This window comes from Dipodomys merriami, unplaced genomic scaffold (genome assembly GCF_024711535.1).
Source record: "Dipodomys merriami isolate MVZ:Mamm:240054 unplaced genomic scaffold, mDipMer1.0.p SCAF_32, whole genome shotgun sequence".
Classification (NCBI taxonomy): domain Eukaryota; kingdom Metazoa; phylum Chordata; class Mammalia; order Rodentia; family Heteromyidae; genus Dipodomys; species Dipodomys merriami.
Genome location: NW_027204715.1, coordinates 7009414 through 7027869, shown reverse-complemented (window position 1 = coordinate 7027869; position 18456 = coordinate 7009414). Strand labels below are relative to the sequence as shown.

At 41.5% G+C, this 18456-nt stretch overlaps 1 protein-coding gene across 5 annotated transcripts in view; it reads left to right on the top strand.

Moving 5' to 3' along the window:
- Window positions 1–18456, top strand: part of Ctnnd2 (catenin delta 2) — a 795501-nt gene that overhangs the window by 564543 nt on the left and 212502 nt on the right. The window lies entirely within an intron of this gene.

Genomic DNA, 18456 nt, shown 5'->3' with positions numbered 1-18456 from the left:
CCTAAATATTATAAACAATGCAAAGCATCATTTGTTATCTTCTCCAGTTTTGGTCAGTGTTTATGAGGGCTTGTCTTTTCTTGGAGAACTCACTGCTAAGATGGGAATATTAGACAGTTACTAGCTTTGCCTTCGAACAAAGCCTAGTGAGTAATTTACAAAAGTAGTTGTGGATATGATGTGCATATGTGTGATCCATTCATATGACCATTATTTATGTTCGTCGCATAAAGAAATTTTAACATGTTCTGCTATTGGAAAAGTACCTAATGCACTGTGATGTCTGATATGGCTGGCAAATCACTGTGGTCAGTAAAGCTAGCTCAGGATTTGTTCATGTAAGGGCCGAGCATTCGCATGCAAGCAGCAGAGTTATCACATTTTTAAAGAAGATTTTATAAACTCTGACGAGTCATCTCCATAGCATATGGCTATTTTGAGGATAAGTCTAAATTAAGAGTAGAAAGAAGAGATTGAGGGCTCTAATTGCAATTTATTATAGCTTTTGCTTGCTTGCATTGGGCTGAGTTTAGCCTAGAAACTTTTCATCTTTTCTGTTTAAAAAAAAAAAAGATGGCCAGGTGCCAGTGGCTCAGGTCTGTAATCCTAGCTACTCAGGAGGCTGAGATCTGAGGATCATGGTTCAAAGTCAGCCAGGGCAAGGAAAGTCTGTGAGACTCTTATCTCCAATCAAACACTAGAAAACCAGAAGTGGCACTGTGGCTCAAGCAGTAGAGCACTCGCTTTGAGCTGAAGAGCTGAGGGACAGTGCCCAAGCCCAGAGTTCAAGCCCCCTGACCGACAAAAAAACAAAAAAAGATGTATTTCATACACTGGAACTACAAAGATTTTCCTTTCTACCTGTTCTCAGAAAAGTCATGTTTCTTTGTGGAAAAAATAGAGATCCGTGGTTTTCAGCCAGGCATGCTTTTTGTCCCTAAGTCACATTTGAGGCATGAGAATGTTTTGATTTGTTGCAATCAGAGGGACTTATGGTGAGGGCACTGGTATCTAGCAAATAGAGCTCAGGAGTGTTGCCCATGATATGGACAGGGCCGCCCTAAAACCTGGAACTATTCATCTTCAAATGCCAATAGTGCTGAATTTGGATAAAGAAAAACATCAGCCAGTGAGAGTAAATTTCAGATGTTCAGACAGACAGACAGACAGATAGACAGACAGACAGATAGACTATAGACATATATAAAGACTATATACATATCTATCTATAGATGCATCTATCTATAAACAGATTGTTAAAATGAGCTAAAAAGACATGGAATGACAGTAAGTGACTTATTTCCTAAATGGAAGCCATCATACAATTTCTTCATTTTTAATGGAAATCAAATGACCATGTAAAATAGAAAACTGATTCCTGATGCAGGAGTCTTTTGCCAATATATAATGTCTTAATGACAAATTTGAGAGTTTCTCCAAGGACCATGACAGCATTTCATTCCACTCTTGATGTAAGCTGACTTTGGTCCCCTGAGCCCCCAAAGTGAAATATGATCTTCCCCCCAAACGTGGTGTGGTATTGGAGTGGCTGGCATATGTCACCCTCCTGGAGGGTGGGAAGAGGCAGGGACAAACACGGCTAAGCCTGCAGGAAGGACTGGAGTCGCTCCCAGGCAGCTCAAAAATCACTCCATAGGGAATTCTAGCTTAGGATTTTGTGAGGTAGCAGGTTCTCATCTACACACTGAGCTTCGGACGGGTGGCTCAGAGGAGGGGAAGAAAGAGCAAAAGGAGGTGACACCCATTCAATGGTCAGAAACCAGATATCAGAGAAATGGAACCAGGCTTTACTTTGGAGAGTCACGGAGTCAGGCTGTATAGGCAGCACAGCCAGAGGAAGTCTGAAAGCACTTGTCTAACTAGCTGTACCTGTGCTCCATACTCCGGCCTTCAGGCCATTCAGTCACCAGGCTGGCTAAGAGCTTGTGGCGTGGTACCAGTCTCTCTCTGTTCTCTGTTCTCTGCTGGACAGACACTGCATAGGCAATGGACAGTGATGATCACCACATGCATTATGCAGCCAGGCCACTTCCGGTGCTGCCTCCCGGCACCCCAGCCTGTGTTCTGGACCTAGCCTGTTGTCTGTCAGAGCCTCTGTTCTTATCTTTAAAACGGATATGCTGATAGAGTCCCTACAGCTAATGCATGCAGACTGTGTAATGGTAGAATATCGACTCATTGATAGTCTTTCTAGACAGAAACTCAGTTGAGACGCTTAAGTTACTGTTTCATGAATAGACAGATGCGTCACTGTGTATGCATACATGTGTGTTGTGTGCCTGTATGTCCGTGTGAGAGGGAGAGCTTGTTTTAGTTCATTTTGCTTTGCTTTGGTGCAGATGCTCTCCAGGTTGTCTGTATTGCCTTTTACTGTTTGAAGGGTCCTCAGACAGCTGGTCCTTGAGCGGTCGATGGTTTCTATTATCTGTAGCACTCCCCTGTCGCCCTCCAGTGGTACCCCACGACGGACATCCCTGGGGCCTGAAGGCAGAAGTGGTATAGGACTCAAGGTGTGCCTGACACAGAGCTAAGAACAGGGGATTGAGGTCAGGTTAGCCACGTGGACACAGGAAGGGCAAAAGCTACAATAAAGCCCAGAATCAAGAGTGCAGAGATGGCTTTGCTGTGCCCACTGAAGTCACAAATGCTTGTAAGTGCACACACACTTACAATAAGGATTCTGCACAAACCTGCTTGGTTCTCTCCTCCTAACTCAGAGCACAAACTATTAGGAATTGGTCCTCCCTTTGTGATGGATGGCTGCCTGTCATGTTTTCATACACAGGTATTGATTTTTGTAATTACCTGTTGTCCAAATACTAATCTTGCAGGTTCTAGCTTTTCCAAATTTACTCAGTCCCTAGTCGTTCTATTGCTTTTTATTGAATTGATTTAGCCCTTCAGTCTACATTTCATTATTGGTATTGACTTTGCTCACACAATGGACAGCCCATTGCACAAATGGCAGAATTAAATCTTGTATATGCAGAGAGCTATAAATCATGCCTCTTGCAATCCTTATTACGGTGCTTGGTATAGTTTTCATATAAGAAAGCCAAGAAATTCAGTGTTGTTCAAACCAGTGGTGGATCATAATGGTACAAAGTCAAGAATTCATTTCCATGAATCAACAGGGAAAAGCCCTCTCCTTAACATTTCCCGCCAGTCTAATGCACTTGGGTTTGAGGAATTTGCTGACACACTCCCTCCTAGTGAGGTGAACTTGGGAGACTAGGGAAGCCTGCTGGACCATCTCCAGGGACTAAGGTGCACTGATCATTATGCTGAGTGTCCAGGACAGGACATTTACTTATATGGTACCTAAAAATTGGAAGAGATGACAGTGGAACACACAAGTGTTCAGAGCCTGACCAAGATGTGAGCAGAAGAAAATAGCTGAAATTAAAGAGAGGACAGGAAGCAGAAAAGATATATACAGAGAGAGAGCCTAATTTATGGCCACAAACACACTGAGTTTATGGGGCTTATTTGCATGAGCTAATGAGTATCTAGAGATATGTAAGTGGGTCATGGTTTAATGGGCAGAAGCATGAACAACGAAGACAGATGTTGGTAAATTTGAATGATGCCTGCCATCTATGCTGTCTACTAACTTGTTGAAATGTCTTCGTAAATTGAGTTGTCGTTGGAGGAATGGGAAAACTTTCTCACAAGTGTGAACTGCAGACATGTTTTAAGCCTCCAAATTGATAGCTCGTAAGTGTTTTTCATAAATCCTCATTCTTTCTGGGAAGTCCTTCTCAGTTAAGAATGCTAAGAATGTCTCATTGATTTAGGGATAGGATAAATGCCCTTCTTGGGCTGTGAGATTTCAGGTTATTAATGCTGTTCATGACTGCATTTCTCCCCATGTCTTCTTTACACACACCCTAGAGTAGGTAATAGAACTGCACTCACATCCCCACAATAGGAACATGTATGGGCATTAGTACTGCATGCTGGCTTGACAGACATATATCTCCTAGACATACAAATGAAATTCTTTGTTTTCGAGTGACAAAATTTTTACATTTTGGGGGGGGGGGGTCTGGTCGTGGGGCCTGAACTCTGGGCCTGGGCGCTGTCCCTCAGCTCTTCAGCTCAAGGCTAGCGCTCTACCATTTGAGCCACAGCGCCACTTCTGGCTTTTTTCTTTTTGCTTATGTGGTGCTGAGGAATCGAACCCAGGGCCTCAGACATGCAAGGCTCTACCACTGAGCCACCTTCCCAGCCCCAAAATTTTTACATTTTTAAGTTATAAAACAGAATTATTCTATTAGTCATTAGTAGATCAGTTCAATATACAATGAGCTTGAACCTCAGGATCTGAACACTGCCCCTGAGCTTTTTTAACTTAAGGCTAGCACTTGATCACTTGAGCCATAGTTCCACTTCTGGCTTTTTGGTGGTTTACTGGAGATGAGACTCTCACTGACTTTCCTGCACAGGCTGGCTTCAAACCACTATCTCAGATCTCAACCTCTTGAGGAGTTAGGAAAGATGTTTTCATTTTAAGTGTAGGCCTATTCACTTAAATAATATCCTTTGAAAATATTGTACAACATTGCCTGAAGGAAGGACTGACTCCTTGTCATTTTCGTGTCATAAATGGCAAGTGACCATCCGGGATGAAGATTTACTTTAGGGTTTTGACCTGATTTCTTCTTGTTATTTGAAAATTTCACTTTATTATCAAATATGGACCAGAAATAGCTGAAGCTATTATATAGTAAACTTCGGCTCTAGAAAGCCAACCCCCATTGGATTTTCCTACCTCCAACAAACCTCTTCACAATCCTACCACCTCCTAGAGGATGTTTTTCTTTATGAGAGAAACAATATCTTCAGTTCTAATGGGAATAAGGAGAGGTTATTGGTGGCTTGGTCTGTGTTAGTAGGGAATCTGAGCATTACTAATGTACAGATCCAACTTTTAAGATATCTACAACTTACTGGACAGACAAAAGATAAAAAATAACTCCCTGAAAGCACAGGGAAAGCTGCCTGCTTCCCACAGTGCTCACAACACTGAGTTTGGAAAGTCAGAAGTTCTCAGAAAACATACAACCTTTTTAGAATGGGTGAAGTAGGACATAGGTTTAAAGTATCTGTCTTTTTTTTTCTATTTATGTGTGTCAGTGCATGTGTCCTATTTGGTTTATTTTTTTTCCTTTTTTGACACAAAAATCTCACAATACCTCAGCCTGTAGAGTGTTGGAAATACATTTGTATGTCACCAGGTCTGGCTATGGTTGCATATTTGTGTGTGTGTGTGTGTGTGTGTGTGTGTGTGTGTGTGTGTGTGTGTGTGTGTGTGTGTGCGTGTGCGTGTGTGTGTGTGTGTGCATGTGTCCATAAAGTATTAATATATTTTCATCATTTCTAGCAGAAGATTTCCAAGTTGGCATCATCTTTCATAAGAAATAGAAATCGATTTCTCTGCCTAAAATATGCATATTTCCCCTCACCCATAATTTTGGTTTTATTCATACACATTTAGAATATTTTATATGTTAAAAAATTGAGACTTGTTCCCATCTACTACACTTAAAGTGCTTCATAATTTTCTATTTTACTCTAGATTCTTTCCACCTCATATAGTTTGAGAGAAGCTGCTATCCATCTTCTCAGCTGATTGCCTCTGAATCATGTCCTCTCTTCCTTCCCTGTAGATTGTATCACATATTTTTTAAGGAGCCTGTATTTAGCTGCTGTATTAGTAGACAGTGTGCCTTAGCAAGGACTCTGAAGCCAGGCTGCCTGCATTTGAATCCTGGCTGCTGTCCTGTTGTCTGGCTCTGGGATCTTGAGAGAATTGCATTCTTTCCCCAAGACTCAGGCCCTTAGAGGAGAAGCATCATGTCCCCATGGACAGCGCGTGGGATCTGCTGTGCTGAGCAAGTGATTAAGGGACACGCGTGACTGTTGGTCCCTGTTGCAAATATGAATTAGGGAAATCTCTTTCGAATAGGTAGGTTATCAAACCAGAGCACTTGGAGGTATTCTACTTTACTTATTTGCTTGCCACTTGAGATCTGTTGGTGTCAGCTCAGAGAGGCTGAAAGAAAGGCAGTGACGTTAACAAATAGAGCTACAAGTCCTGTTTCCAAGGAGATCTGTGCTCTTGCTTAAAGGTAATCACACCAGGAGGGGGAAGGAAGTGGCACTGAGGCAAGGGCTGGAGAGCTGAATGTCAGAGGAGGCATCGGCTCTGTGGAGAGGTTGAAGCTGCCCAGAGACCACAGCGTTAGGGATAGAGTGGGTGGTCTCCAGCAAGCACCATGACAGCCAGAGCTAACTCAGAATAAATGAACGGCTCATCTATGTCTTTTCTCTTCCTGAATGCTTGGTCCTTCACACATGAGGGAAGATGGAGGAGGCAAAAGAGAGTTATGAGGCCAATGCTTCAGGCAGAAAGGACTGTGAGTCACCTTCAGTGGAGGAGATAATGGGTAGGCAGTATTGCTGATGGGCTGGGGCAGAATTACAGTAAAGAGGGCCAATGTGGCTCCAGTCACGTATAAATCAGCATGGAGGGATGTCAGAATCACTGTCTTCTCCAAGACAGAGAAAGCAGCAGAGACAGAGGCACCGCACAAGCTTTTAGGGTGGTGGTTTTTACATCAAGTGTATACTGAGGGATGCATGGTCAGCCATCCCTCAGTACACATTCTTCTGTGTTAACCTGTTATTTCTGCAGTGTCCATGTTCATGCATTCATCCTAAATACCTGATTTTTTCCTCTTACTCTTTTGGCCCTTTTCACAACCCCAACGTATTGTTCCTTTCCATTCTATTGTTTTTTCCACACTGGCAGTATTTAATTATGAGCATATGTTCTATTTCCCCTAGAAACATGTAGAAAAATGTGTGGCCGTAGGATCCCATTAGGGAGCTGAAAGAGAAGTCATGAGCTGGAAAAGCATGTGCGGGAGAGAAGCCCAGGGACACAGCCTGAGGGTGAGGGGCACAGCTTCACATTCAAGAAGAAGTGTCCATCCCAGGAGGGGTGTCTGGAGTCCCAGCCTCTTCAAGTACAGGGAGAGATTTTTCCTTGAGTAAAAGGAAACCCATTTGTTTAGCTAGGTAGACATAGTTTTCTCAGTATTGGATAGTTCATTGAATTTAAGACCATAGGACTCAAAGGTTATTGACGGCAGCAGGAAGGTGTGCTTACGTCTTCAGTTGTTGATTCTACTGTTTCAGATTCTCATGAACTAACTATATGATAAGAATATCTACCATGTAAACAATCACTGTCGATATTCATGGATATTCATTATATGTTGCTCTCTTTTTAAAAAAAAAATTTATTGGGGGCTGGGGGTTTAGCTCAGCGGAAGAGCACCCACCTAGCAAGCACAAGGCCCTGAGTTCGGTCCTCAGCCCTGGGGGGAAAAATTATTGTCAGGGTGATGCACAGAGGGGAAACAGTTACATAAGTAGGGTAGTGATTACATTTCTTGTCTAATTTGTTACCCCTTCCCTCATTTTTCTCCTTCCCCTCCCTTCCATCTGTCCCCTCAAGTTGTACAGATAATTTCCAACATATTCTCCTGTGGGTATCGCTGTTGCATAGGGTCCCCCTTTGTCCTTTGTCTCATCATTGTTGTTCCCTTTCCCTTCCCTAGTTCAGGTAAATATGTATATATATTACCCATGGTACCAAAGTCGAACACAGTGACAAGGGATAAACCATAAGGGGAAAAACACAAAAGAAAAAAAATCACATAGTATATTGAGAACAACAACAATGAAGAAAAAAACCTCATATCCATCTTGGAGTTCATTTTGCTTAGCATCATCTTATATGGTCATATGTACATAGCTGTTGGGCTATTCTGCTCATCTGATAAGATTATCCTAGATGTATACTAACTATTACAAATAGTAATATGATTTTTTCCAAGTCTTTCAATTTCCTAACAAATGGAGCAGTGTCATTCTTTCTGATGGAGGCATAAAATTCCACACACACACACACACACAATATATATATCAATCACATTTTCTTGATCCATTCATCTACTGAGGGGCATCTGGGTTGCTTCCATGATTCTCCTTATACCTCTGAATTTCTGGTCCTCTGCTCCTTCGATTTTCTTAGTCCACTGATCCCTAGTGGTTTGTTGTTGAGCTAGACTCTATCTGTACTCATTTTGACTGGGTTAATGTGGCCCATTGAGTTATCCTTCTGGTACAGATTAATTCAAACCTCATGATAGATTGGATCGCTGGTTACAACTGTATATAATCCCCATTGCCTGCCCCCACATCAAAGAAAAGCAAAGAAAGATAGGTGAATACTTAGCCATGATTTTGAACCTCTAAAATTGCTGCAAACACATGGCCCAGGGTTGGATTTTGTCTTAAAACTGTGCTCTGGGGTGTTACTGGACCTACTTACATGTCCAAAAAAGGACGTATAGAATGAAAAAATACTTATCTTCAATTGTGAACCTCCAAAGTCTGTGCAACTACAGGACTCTGGATTGGTGCTTTTCTTAAAATTGTGTTCTAGTGTGGAATTGGGGGGGGACTTTCAATCCCCCAAAAGAGAGGTAGAGTGAAAATACTTATCTTTGATTGTGAACCTCCTAAGACAACCACAGGGCTCTGGGTTGGTGCTTGTCTTAAAATTATGCTCTGGTGTGGAAGTGGATACACTTTCATTTCCAAAAAAGGCGAGAAACAGTGAAATCACTTATCTTTGATTGTGAACCTCCAAAGTCTGTGCAGCTATGGAGCTCTGGGTTGGTGCCTGCCTTAAAATTGTTACTTTCTTTACTTTTATTACCTTTAAGTGGCTATCCAAAGGAGCTGCCATTTCACAAAGCAGTTTATGAATACAGTGCATCTTGATCAATGCCACTCTTTCAACATTCCATCCATCTCATACTCTTCTTAGTTTTGTAGAATGCCCATCGGATTCTTGACTGCCTTTTCTCCTCTCTCTTCTCCTCTTCCCTCTTTCATTCTAAATTCAAAGATTCTGACTTCCTCAACCTGGCAATCTGCCCCTTTCTGCCTTGTAAATCTTTTTTCTTTTTCTTTAATTTTAAAAACGCATTTTTATTACTTTTAGGTAGTCGTACAAAGGATTTTCCATTCAACAAAGCAGTTTATGAATACAGTGCATCTTGATCATTGTTACCTCTTCCTGAAATGGATGTAAGTCTTGACCACCTAGGGCAAGGTATATAAATGACCTGTCTAAATGTCAGTTCATTCACATGTGCATCCCTAGTGGCAATGTAGAGATTTCTCACCATGCTTTGTTTCCTTGGTACATTTTAGAAGACACCTAATTCCTTATTGTAGAAAAGACGTGGGCCCGAAAACCTACCTTGTCTGTCAGGAACATGGTCCAACTTTAAACACAAGGGTAACATTTCAGTGAACATTTCAATCATTTCTTTTCTTCAGTATTTAGGAGAAGTAGCAGGAACAAATAAACCCAGCTCCACCTAGAAACACTTCTGATTTTTATTACTGTTCACTACCCACCCTTAGCTCTTGTTTCCAAGTGAGCAGTCTCAGAATCATTGAACAAAGGGAGGAGCATCTTGAAAGTCTGTTATCTTTCTTTATTTTTCTACCTTCCAGAGCTTTGCCAGATTTTCCTGGTGCACAGAGCTAGAGAGCACATTTTGTGAAAACCCTGATGGCAGCAGTGTAAGAGGGCTGTGTCTCGTGGACATCCGCGCGTAGATTACAATGTATGCTTCTGTGTGTGGTTTCAGTTCACTCCTCTGCTCACTTGTTAGGTCAGCATCTGTTGTCACTAATCCATTCTAAACAATTGTCTCCATCTAGCTTTTACTTGAGCCTGTGGCCATGCTTTCAATCCCACCAATGTTATTATTCACTTGAATTGTAAATCCAAAGACTAGATGTCAACCTAGTAGCCTTGTAGATCGGCTCTGCATGGGCCATCTTGGAAATATTGATCAATTCTGAAGCCAGATCTCACAGAGGCAAAGAGCTACCCTGAGTTGCCTGAGATTCTCAATTAACCTATTTTAAGTACAGGCAAATTTCTGGATTAACCTTATTAGTTGTTGAATATCAGATTCTGACTGGAAGAAATGTGTCTTGGTACCCAAAGTATCCCACAAATGTTTTGTCATATCATCTCTTCTAATAGGTACACCTGCCTCATCAATCTAAATGTTTTCAAATATTTCAAGAAAAGCTATAGCTGGTCATTATACTATGACTCTTCAGATAGGGAATCTTTGTGCATTTCTTCACCAAACCCTGAATATAAGCAAAGGAAAATAAAATCTAATTCCTAAGAGCTCTTCAAAATTCAAAGTTCTTCAGCACTTACGATCCTTTTTATTTTTATTTATTTATTATTTGGTTGACATGTTCACTGAAATGTTGACATGTTGACATGTTCAACTGACATGTTGACCTTCGTAGGGCCTGAACTCTGGGCCTGGGCGCTGTCCCTCAGCTCTTCAGCTCAAGGCTAGTGCTCTACCACTTTAGCCACAGAGCCACTTCTGGCTTTTTCTGCTCATGTGGTGCTGAGGAATCGAACCCAGGGCTTTATGCATGCAAGACAAGCACTCTACACTGATCCACCTTCCCAGTCCAATCCTCTTTAATTAATTTGTATCTTACATGACAAGTAAAACATCAACTTTTGTTATTTGTATTTAAAAAATTACATATGTTGGATGTATTCTGTGTTTTCTATGGTTCTGTACAGGCTATCTCCAATTTCTGGGCCTGAAAATAATTGAGATGTATTTTCTTTGTTAATAGTCATATATAAGAAAAGATTCCCAGTGCAAGATTCTTCTGAATTCTAGCAGCACATGACCAATAGCATAACGTCTACTCTCTGTCTTCCATGGGGATAGTCAAACGGTTTGCACAGGAATCCTGGGAACCCAACTCCAGCATGCTTCTTCATGAAGGCATATGTCCTCAAGACTTATTTATGGGCTTTGCAGTGAGAGCAGGGATCATTGCTTTCTATGAACCCCAGGAGACAGGCAATCCATTGTCTAAGGAAGGGGCTTGAGAGCAGTGGAGACAGATGAAAAGGAACAAGAGTTTGGTAGAAGTACCATAAAGAGGTATGTTGGTGATCTTTGAGACTCTATGTTAACTCTATAAAGAAAAGGAAGAATGAATGCCAGCTCCTATTTGCATTACCCTTAAGTACTAAAGGAACATCTCTGATACAGTGAAGAGTCCAATGTACTTGACAGGCTAGGCTGGGAAGAAGCAGGTGGAATGATGGTACTACTCAATGGTGGCTTGCTCCTGGATTCCAGGCTATCAGTAAAGTACTAGTATATCTACTGATACTACTACTATATCTTGAGGGAAACAGACTATAATAATCCTTTATTCTCCAATGAATGGAGACCACGGAATGTTTTGGGTTTTTTGTGGAATATGAATTACTAACTTCCAGGAAGTAACTATGTAGCCTGATACTTTTATCTGACCTAAGTCTGTGTTCCTCTGTCCTGGGGAACAGTCGGGTATGTGAGGCTTAGTTAGTCTGCCTTTAACTCTTTCGTTATTTTTAAAGAGTGGCAGCAGTGCTCAACAAAGCCAATTTATATTGATCTGTGATCATGCCTAAATTGAGTGGAAACAGATAGATAGATAGATAGATAGATAGATAGATAGATAGATAGATAGATAGATAGATAGATAGATAGATAGATAGAAACAGAGACAGAGAGACCGAGAGACCCAGAGACAGAGACTAAAGCAACAGTTAATATGGCAATTGCATAGTACCCTGTGAGCAGACCCTCATTATTTCTGAATGTGAAAATTATCCATAAGATGTCCAAGGGGAAACTAAGACCTTTTTTGCCTTATACTTTAGACTGGTTTAAATCTTGTAGCCATTAGCAAATGAAGAGTTCAGTTACTGATAAAGAAGCTAAGCCAAAAATGGGACAGGACAGCCTAGGACAGATTAGGGAGGAGTATGTATGATCATTAATTTTTTCTAAAAAAGAAGAAATAGTAATGTGCTTTCTCAGAGGACACTGACGATGGTTTTCATTAATTTTCTATTGTGCTGGAATGAATGACCAACACCAGTGACTTTGTATTTTATTTATCTCATAGATTCTCATTAGAAGTCAGTTCACTGGCTGCAGTCATGGGATCATCAGAGCCATTCCTCCTGGAGGCTCTGGAGAGCTTGTTCTCTGGCCTGTCCAGGGTGGATGTTATTCCTGACTCATCCTTGATGTCCTTCATCTTGAGAGTTCATCCTCAAAACTCAGCTCCACTACAGATGTCTCCTCTCTGAATTCTTAGGCAGACTCGTGTGGTGACACTGGACCCAGCTAGATCATCCAGAATCATGTTCCCATTTCATAGTTCCTTAGCTTACTCTCTGCAGAAAAATCTCCTATGCTATATAAGGGTCTATGTTCACAGGTTTCAGAATTAGGACATGAACATCTTTAGGGGAAGAGAATTACCACGAGTTCTTGTTGGCTGATGAGGAAAGCTAAAGATACTTTGGAAGAAATCAGAATTGATTTCTCTCCCTCAACAAAGTTCTAGAACATTTGAATGAAGTGATGCTAGAGTTTGCTGATTCAAAAAGGATGAAACATGGTGATCTTGGAGACCGATTTTAATTCCGTTTATGTAATGTTGGAAGGAGCAGACAGAGGTTGAAGAAAGTGGACTGTAAACAGGTAGAGCTGTGCAGCCAGAGGACCCCAGTGCTTACAAGGTGGAGTTGCTCCTTACCCATCACTCACTGTAGATAATTGAAGGTCACGTGCTGAGGTCAGTTTTGTGCCAATTGATGGAGCAGTTACTTTCCTTGGTTTCATCAGTGTCATTCCACTGAAAGAATCAGAGATCACTTGGAGAGAAAATGGCAAGTGGACTCTTCAAAAAGAATAGTTTCTTTGTGACGTCCAGCTGGCCGAGACTAGAATGTACAGCCACAAGGATTATGTACTCAAAGCAAGAGGCCCCAGTCAGCTGGGATCCAACAGTCCTGAAACAAAAGCAAGGTATGTTTTCTGGGACAGTGCTGACAGCAACAGCAGCAGAAGCTGGTCCCCTGGTCCACAGCACTTCCCTAACTACAAATGACATAGTTGACTAGACCAGTCGGCTCATCCGGCTTGACTTTATAGACTATTAAGCTCTAACTAGACTGGAGCTCCCTGTGACTCTTAACAATCTCCAATAATGTTCAAGCTAATAAAGAAACTCAATAGGCCCCAGGGGTTTATAGGGCTGTCATCAATCTGGAAAATTCCTTTTGCTTTTTTTTTTTTAATTTCTAGTTTGTGGAGAGAAAAAAGCCAATTTTAACTTTGTCTTCAATAGAAAGACCATTTCATCTGTTTTTAAAAACAGTTTTTACACAAGAATGTGTTATTTTTTAACTGGTGGCCAACACTTTTGTGAGGTAACCCTAATTTACTAGTGATAAAAGACACACCAAGATACAGCTTCAATGACACAACGATTACCTGGCTTATAAAAGACATGTCTGACAAAATGGGAATTAGCCTGACCGAGGTGACCAACAAGCCTACCTTGTCTTTTCTGAATAATTATGAGGACTGACCCACAGAAGAAAAGTTGAAAGAATAAAAAATAATTCTCAACTAGTGAAATAGAATCAACCCAATATGACCCTGCGATGGATAAAAATCATAACAATTGGTACAACTCTGGATTCTACAGAAATCATATTGTATGACTGGGGATGTTACGAAAAATGTTACTAGAAATAAAGTGAAAGGAACAAGAAAGAGAAGGGAGAATGGAGAAGGGAAAAGAAGAAGGAAGAAAAGAGGGAAGGAGAGAGAGAGGGATTGGGAAGGAGGGATGGAAAGAGGGAAGGAGGGGATTTGAAAGTGGTCACAAAGAACAAGGCATCAGGATCTTTTGTGGATAAGAATATCAGCCATATTCTTGGATGTATAAATCTACAGTTTTTTTTAAAAATCTAAACAGTAACAAATACCAGCGAGATTATAGTTCATGATCCAAGCCAGGAAGGACAAGAAAGTAGCAACCTTAAGGCTTTCAAGTACCGATGTACTTCCCGTCACCTGCTTACCTTCTGGAAGATGATCAGTGCCTCACTGTCCACTCTTGTGCCCTGGAAGACGTTGTTAGCAATCCCTGAAATCCACGTTTGGCCTTGGAGGAATATCTGGAAATATTTTGATATCAAAACAAATCTTCCTTAAAGCTCTCTGATTAAATACAAGGATTTTCTCAAGAACTTGTTCGATGCGATTTCACCAGAGATTTCCACTAAATACATGCACAGGAAACCTCCACACCCTTGCCCCCCTTGAGCCTTTCTGATGTTTTCCTTGGTCTCTGGGGAAGGCATTGGCCCAACCTTACCAGAATAGCAAGTCTATGGGTCAAAGCACAAATGGAAGGAAGGCTTTCAGAGTTACCTCCCTCCTGAGGGGCTGGCGACTTGCTGATAGGAGGACAAAAGGCAAAACGGGAACAGTGGAGCCCACCTCCAGACATGTCTGCTTTGTATTCTTTTGCCTAAATTGTCTGGAAAATGTCAGTTCTAGGAAGTCACTCATCACGTGTTCAGATAGGGTCCACGTCTGGGCTGACAGAGACAGCTTCCTTGTTACCTGGTGAAGGCCAATGTGCTGTTCCTGGAGACATAACCTGACACTTGGTTAACTTCCCATGTATCAGTTTCTTATTGTTGCTTAAACAAATAACCACAAAGCCAGCCACATAAACATACTCTCTTATACCTGAGGAGTTCAGAAGTTTAAGGTTGGTGTCATTGGGTTAAAATCCAGCTGTTAGGGGCTGGGAAGGTGGCTCAGTGGTAGAGCGCTTGCCTTGCATGCATGAGGCCCCGAGTTTGATTCCTCAGCACCACATAAGCAAAAAGAAAAAAGCCGGAAGTGACGCTGTGGCTCAAGTGGTAGAGCGCTATCCTTGAGCTGAAGAGCTGAGGGACAGCGCCCAGGCCCAGAGTTCAGGCCCCACAACTGGACCCCCCCCCAAAAAAAAAAACCCAGCTGTTAGCAGGATTGTGTTCCTTTTTGAAGGTTACAGAGTAGAATCTACTTACTGTCTTTTTCAGCTGTCTGTGCTCTAGTCCATGGAGCTTCCTGTCCTAGCCAGCAATGGCACGTTTGCATCTGCCCTGCACTGACATCTTTCTGATTGTCTGTTCCCCTCTTTTCACATTGAAAGGGGCTTTGAGATTCCCTTGGACCATCAAAATAATCATCTAGGATAAAATGTCTTCACTTTAAGGTTAGCCTTCATTCCCTCTGCGACCTGAATTTTTCCATTGCCTAGGTCCATTTCTACATTCACAGCGCTCAGGAATCAGGACCTGGGCACCTCATGGAGTTGTTGTAGGTGGAGAACATTATTCTTCCTAGCACAACCTATTAGAATGAGGAGCTGTTCCTCCCAGGACATAGGAATCCTGCAAAGCTAGATTCGTGATAACAGGAGCTACATTTTCCCTCCTTTGGGAAGTTATCTTCCTTCAGACACCCTTCCACATTACTTCCACTAACAAAGAACATTCAATTCCCTAACTAGGTGATTGTTATGATCAGTCCATTCCATCCCCAGGACCCTGTAGTCTCCTGAACGTAGGGGCATTGATCCATCTCGTATTGCAAATATCCCCCTCCAAAAATTCTCAGTGTAAATTACAATTTTCTTAATTTTTTTTCATTCAAATCTTCCTCTTTCCACCATGGTGAGCACATCCACATTAATAAATAAATACCTCTCAGTTTTTCATATCATCTCTCTGGGAAACCAAAATTAATGTTTTTCCACCTTTTGATACTCTTTCAAGCTCTGTATTTAATTTTTCTGCAACAAATGCCCTAAGAAATGAATCAATAGATGATAATTTGTTTTGCAATTCAAATTTTTCTATTTTAATGTCTTCCTCCCAGAAGAGTGACAGCAAAATGTGAAGAGTTTGAATTATGAATAATCCCCTTTATTGTTCCGACTTTTATCTGTCTCTACCTTTTAACCCAAGTACACCTAATGGAAATTGGATATTCAGCCATAGGCCTGAGTGCTCCACTATTTCACATGCATTTATATATTCTTGCATGGAGGAAAACAAGACATCTGCATATCTATAATTAGCTAATATATTCAGCATCACCTTCTATAAACAAGTTGCAGGTGTACATGGTGCCCCAGCATTTTATACAGAAGATTGGCTTTTCCTTGTGGGAAAAATTCTGTTACCTCATGAAATGCAAAGGTGGTTCTAAGACAAACATCTTCTACATGTGCAGAATGTTTGCCTGGTGTAATATTATTATATTCATGACTGTATAATATTCTAAGGTTTTTGAGATATCCTCAGGCACCAGAAGGTTCTATTCTTAACTCCTGATTTTCTTGGCATATGACATCTCCTAAAGAGTGAACTGTACAAACTGGACTTACTGTAACATTTCAGAATCAGAGCTACATTTGTCACATGTGGCATAGAATGTTGTAAGACTAATCCAATATTTCTCTCATCCCTCGGGAAATCCATGCTGAACAAATCAGGCAAGATTTAGGCAGGGACAGTGCTCGTATCCCTCAGAGTGTGCATGGAGTAGAAGGTTAGTACATAAGCCCACCATCTGTTTCAAGAGGTAAATGGGACTTAAGGGTGGGAGATGGCTGTAGAACAGAGGGAAGAGGTATAACGTTGGGTGTGTGCTTCTCCATGGCTGATCTGCCGTCGGGATGCCTGTCTGATACAAAGGAAGCTACTTAGGAGACTCAGGAGAACACACCAGGTGCTCAGTAGCTCCCTGATGCCCAGTCCACAGAGCTAAAAGTGAATCAGAAAGGGAGAGATGACAGATGAAGCAACAAAACCTTGGACCAAAGGCCAAGATGAGTGATGCTTGGCTTTAAACCTGATAGAATCACTGAAGGACCTAGCAGCAATTGATGAGTCCATTTATGTTTGTTTGTTTGTTTTTAAAAAAGAAGAACTCAATTACTGCATATGCAGAATTTAAGAGTAACACGGTAACTCCTTTCCTGCAGCTGTGCTGTGCTATGGCTCCTCCGAGTCTACCCACCTGTTCAAACTCATAACAGTTTCCTACTACTAGTCTGGGAAGAGTTCATGCATTAGCACACAGAAGTCAGGGGAAGACACTTAAGGAGTTAAGACATAAACTAAGTCACTATTACGAACATATTCCTTCAAATACCTAATGGGAAAGAGATTTTAAAAATTATTTTTAAAAAACAGAATTTCATATATAATGTTTTTTTTTTTTTAATTTTTGGTGCCGGTCCTGACACCTGACAACACCTAGACATGTCCTTGATTTCCAAGCATCTTTTGCTCAAGGCTAGTGGTCTACCACCCTAGCCAGAGCTCCACCTCCAGCTTTATTTTAGTAGTTTATTAAAGATAAGGGTCTCAGGGTCTTTCTTGCTTGTGCTGGCTTCAAATCAGGGTTCTCCGATCTCAGCCTCCTAAGTAGGTAGGATTATAGGCATAGGATCCCTGTCCATCCAAAGCCATCAGAGTGCCAATTTATACCAAAATATAAGCGTCACATGAGTAATATTGAGCCTGTTGAGCAACACCATTGAAATCCCCATGTTTCAGGATGTCAAGTTGCAGCTGCATCTCCCTCATCACAGCTCCCAATCGCAGAGGAAATTGGGTGGCTTGATCTCTGGTTTTTCTTTGTGCTCAGCCTTGGGGATTCTCTGCCAACCCCACCCTCAAGTTCCCAGCAGTGTTACATTCTACAGCTCAGAGCCCACCGTTGAGAGAATTAAACAAAGTGAATTTAAGTAAGCAACTGAGAGATATAGAAATCTCCACTTCCATAAAATAAGATCTGTAAAATCCCAGATGTCAAAAGGTAACATATACTTGATATCTGGGATGTGCTTATGTTTTTTCACAAATCCATAATGCTTTCCCCCACCCCACCTCAAAATCATTCTCTTGCCAGTGATACCAATTCCTCATGTCATTCCTGTGCACACAAACCTGGTGTAGGTCTGCCATTCTATCATGTCCAGAATCTCCACACAGATGCTCCATGATTCTGCCTCTAGAAACCACTCTGTACAGGCAGACGTCCTCCACACTCCCCGCCTTCTCCCACCTTCCATTCTTCTCCCTCCTTCCAAACAACCCTTCTGAGTGTCAGCTGCCAAACATGGCACCCTTAAGGCCATGCTTTTCCTTTATCGTTCCCATGAATCTTGTATTTTACTCCATAAAGTGTCCAGATTTGAATGTTCAAAACAAATCCCTCATCTTGGGGAAGGCTTAAGGGCCCAGTATACATAGCAGTGCCTAACAGTGATTCCAATGTTTGTTTCCAGTTCTACCAGTGTGCACCTAAGTGCTGAGTGTTAGTGGCTCACACTTGTAATCCTAACCACTGACATCTGAAA